Source organism: Topomyia yanbarensis, chromosome 1 (genome assembly GCF_030247195.1).
Source record: "Topomyia yanbarensis strain Yona2022 chromosome 1, ASM3024719v1, whole genome shotgun sequence".
NCBI lineage: Eukaryota > Metazoa > Arthropoda > Insecta > Diptera > Culicidae > Topomyia > Topomyia yanbarensis.
In genome coordinates this window covers 72,787,161-72,792,029 of record NC_080670.1, presented here as the reverse complement: position 1 = coordinate 72,792,029, position 4,869 = coordinate 72,787,161, and positions in this window count along the sequence as shown.

The following is a 4,869-nucleotide window of genomic DNA, read 5'->3' as shown; positions in this document are numbered from 1 at the left end:
AACGATTTTCTCTCTGTTTGCTCCGGAGTACTTCCACTTTCTACTGGTACTGGAACAAATCTAATATCGGTATAGTTCTAAATAAAAATAAGTATTTATCGGTGTGAAGATATATGCTAACCAAAAGTTACCTGCAAATTATTGGTTTTAAAAAATAGATCATTCTAATGTTATGTAATCAAACCTACCGAGCTCAATCGATTTCAGAATCGGTTGTTGAGCTTCATTTGAAATTTTGATAGTAACCTGGCAGATTGCTGAATCAATTTCCGGATGATTTGATGTGGAAATGTGAAGACATTTTCTAAAAAGACCCATACGTAATATTAATTGATCGTATTATATGAAAATCGTTATTTTTTGGTAAGAAAAATAAATCGGTGTTTTAGTAATTTTATTGGTATTGAAATTAAAAATCGGTTTAGATATCGATGAATCGGTATATTCTGCAACACTGTTTTGGGGTTCATCTACGTCAAAACAATGTTTTTGACAAATTGGAATGAACTCTTGGAGTTCATACCCAGTAAACAAAACGGCGAATAGCCAGATTAAAATAGATGCCGGCGAGCTGTAGGCTACTGGAACTTTGTTATAAGCTACCCGCCGTAACTTTATTTCATATTCCCCACACGAAGTTCATCCAAATGGTGTAAAAGTATGGAGAATCGAGGTAAAATAGGACAGGGGAATACAGAGTAAAATGGGCAGTTCGAAATTATCAAAAAAGTCCAGACACCAGATCGGCGATGTCTGGTAACATTTCTTCCGCGCTGAACCTCCTCCTCCAGGTGGCTGAGAACATTCGCCAGCGCTCATCTGCTGCCGGGGTGGGATGAAGCCGTATGATTGGACTTACTCTCCACCGCTGCTATATCATAGCCCTTGGTTGAATTATTCCACAAAAACCGGATTCGCAGATCCGCACAAATACCTTTTGGGCATACACGATTATCATTTGTAAAATGTTTCTCATACTGAACGGTAAAATAAAAATATTTTCCTGCATCTCATTCTGATTGTGCCTGGTGAAGTTAAACTGTAGTTTTTTCTTCAGTTTGAAAGCAAAACTGGTCGACGAACTCTCGGGAAACGGGAGACAGCTGATGTTTTTGGATTCCTTGGCAGGATGTAAATACATAACAGATAGGTAGAGAAAACAGGAAAAAAAAACAAAAAAGATGTCATCGATGTTTGAAGAGCACTTTTCACTTTAGAGCAGCGTTGTCAGATGGTTTTGTATAATAAGTTTGTTCTAGTTACACAGAAGTTGCTCCGGAGCAAACAGAAGCAAAAAATACTTGCTTTTTACTCCAGCTTGCTAACGAAAGAAGAAAAAAGAGAAGAGTACATAGGAACGATTTTCTCTCTGTTTGCTCCGGAGTACTTCCACTTTCTACTGGTACTGGAACAAATCTAATATCGGTATAGTTCTAAATAAAAATAAGTATTTATCGGTGTGAAGATATATGCTAACCAAAAGTTACCTGCAAATTATTGGTTTTAAAAAATAGATCATTCTAATGTTATGTAATCAAACCTACCGAGCTCAATCGATTTCAGAATCGGTTGTTGAGCTTCATTTGAAATTTTGATAGTAACCTGGCAGATTGCTGAATCAATTTCCGGATGATTTGATGTGGAAATGTGAAGACATTTTCTAAAAAGACCCATACGTAATATAATTGATCGTATTATATGAAAATCGTTATTTTTTGGTAAGAAAAAATAAATCGGTATTTTAGTAATTTTATTGGTATTGAAATTAAAAATCGGTTTAGATATCGATGAATCGGTATATTCTGCAACACTGTTTTGGGGTTCATCTACGTCAAAACAATGTTTTTGACAAATTGGAATGAACTCTTGGAATGAACTCTTGGAGTAAACAAAACGGCGAATAGCCAGATTAAAATAGATGCCGGCGAGCTGTAGGCTACTGGAACTTTGTTATAAGCTACCCGCCGTAACTTTATTTCATATTCCCCACACGAAGTTCATCCAAATGGTGTAAAAGTATGGAGAATCGAGGTAAAATAGGACAGGGGAATACAGAGTAAAATGGGCAGTTCGAAGAATTTTTGATTTTTTCTATAGTTAGAGACACCAAATTAACGTGACAGTATTCAGAATCGATCCAGCGATGAAAACGGAAGCTGTTCTGCATATAAAATTTTTTGACGAGAAAGGTCTACCTTTCTTGTCCGACCTAACCCCTATTTTTCTTATTTTTGATCGAAAGATATCATATTTTTAAGACCATTCACGGTAAAATGAGATTTTTAGGACCTTCCCTGATTTTTTAATGATTTTTTGAAAATTCAAAATTGCAAGAATGTTGAGTAATATTTTCACCAAATCAAGAATGGTGAGACTCGAAATACCTGTTTCGGCAGCACTGTTTTGCAAATTTCAGTTTGCTTTATCGGCAACACTGCAAATGAAGTGGTGAATCGCGATACTAAGTTCATTACTTTACGGTGACGTCACAAATGAACTCGAGAGTGTATCTTTGACAGATTGCTATAGAACATTGATGAAAATGTATAACCTCACATTTCTGACAGTTCAGAGAGTTTGTTTACATGGACTCAGAAAATTTTTGATTTCACCCAGAACAAAGCTTGGTTCGAATTGCTTTTATATTCTAAGACCATGTAAACAAGCTCGCTAAACTGTCAATCTTGCAATGTCCCATTACTATTATAAGGTCTTGAAAAAATTATTTAAATCTGTAAAACTAACTCGATGCGGTAATGCCCCCCAAGAAAACATTCCATCGCACCATCTTTATTTACGTGAGTGGAAAATTCGAGTTATACATATTTCGACGTAAACCTAATGGGTTAGGTGCCATCATTGCAGGTGCCCAGTAAGGGTAATGTAACACTACGAATCAGTAGTAGCCGATTACATCGAGGAAGCACTCATCCAGCAAAAACTATCCAACGGATTCGTTCCGGAAAGCGTTGGATCGCGTTCTGATTGAAAGATTCCACGTTTTGGTAGTTGCACCCTAGTACCGAATTACGATTCCAACACGGTATTCCCACCGGTATCATAATCGAATTTGGTACCAGATTGTAAATCTTTGAAAAATAACTTAGGACTCGAGGTTTTGCTTACGTGACACGGCGACCAACTTAACATGCTGAACTACATGCTCTGGCTATAGTGTTCGACATTTTGAAATTCGCGCTATGCGATAAGCACGAGTTTGATAAGGGACGTTTTAACAAACTGCTTCAACGGCTCAAATTAGTGAAACAAGATGAAACCAAGAAAAAGTTTTTAATTTTATGTAATTGAATAATTTCATAATCCCACAGAAATCTATTGGTTTGAATATTAATCCGGTAAAGGAATCTTTCTTTCAACAAAGCATCACACCAAATTCCCAAGGAAGATATTAACTAAGACATTGAAACGTAACCGTATAGCTTCTAATCTAATTTTGCTCAGTATTAACATTAGTCTGTATATTTCATCCATGGAACTATAAAAAATCGACTAATTCATCAACGCGGCGCTGCTGACGGAATCAGACTGTTTAATTCAATGATAGGGATGTGATGTAGAGGGTACAGCATTTTTCAAGAACTTTTTTTTAAATTGCTCCATGCAAATGCACCGTATGCGACAAAGATTTTATCCACAACATTTTAGCCTATCTGCAAACGTTCATACGGGTGACTATCGTCACTAGTGTCAAGTGTTTCTTTGCTAACGATTTAGATATTTTCAGACGGAATATACTAGTAGCCTATCATAGACAGGAATATATCAAGCAGAATGATGGGAAACAGGCAGAATTTGTTATATCAACCATAATTTCACCAGGACTTCGGGAATTCGAGATATGTGAGAAGCGTTTCTCCCGAAGAAATAACTTTTTCGGATCTATTTGTGATATCTGCTCAAATATATTCACTAGAAGCGGGTGCAGCAAATGTATTTAGAAATAGAAATGTACCGTGGGCGGCGACAAAATCCCTCAACGCTACCCCACCGATCACATGCGGATAAATAGGATAAGCGATCGTTTAAATGCGCGTGGGCCAAAAATTTGCACAGACAGCGATATGCTCCTATATATACGACTAGTGACTCCGCTAGCGAATGACGGATCCCAATAGTAGCATGTCTGTAATAACATACGTACATGGAACTATTGAGATCCAGAGCTACAGGTCCAAAGCCCTGGTAAAGGAGGATGGTTGTGATGATCCGGGCCGAGATCACCACGTAAAGCAAGGTAGGGCATAACCCCAATTCCAAGGCGTGAAGCGACCCGTGCCGAGGGATGAGTGATCGAGGGGGTGAAAAAGATGCTCGATCGTTAACGGAGCCTGTGGGGTACCTGGGCAACCCCCACAGTAAGCGTCCCTTACCACGCTAATGCGGAGCTCTGGCGTGGCGGACATATATTTCTCGCGCTACTCGTGGGAATTTTCATGGAGCAAAATAAAAATAATAAAAATAAACAGACGGAGGTGCCAAACCCCTTCGCAAGAGGTGGTTTGGCGAGGTCTCCCCCCCGTGGGGAGAGTAGTGGAACGATGAGTGCTGTACTCGAAAGCACCAGTGACCCCCCAGCAGCGGTAGGCAATACCCCTACCAATGCATCGGAGGGGCCAATAGCTGCGATGCGCAAAGTAGCGAAGCAACTCGATGCTATAATCGACTTCGCTAGCGCAAAGCAGAACATAGCCAAGGAGTTGAAGTTGAGCCTTCTGGAGCTCCGGAAAGCTGTTCGTGTCGCAAGACAGGAACAGCAGGCATATGTTGAGAGGGTGGAATGTCGGGAGAGGCCCGACAGAGAAACCCAGACAGTGGCCTCCAATAGGGAGGAAAGAGAGAAGGTTAATA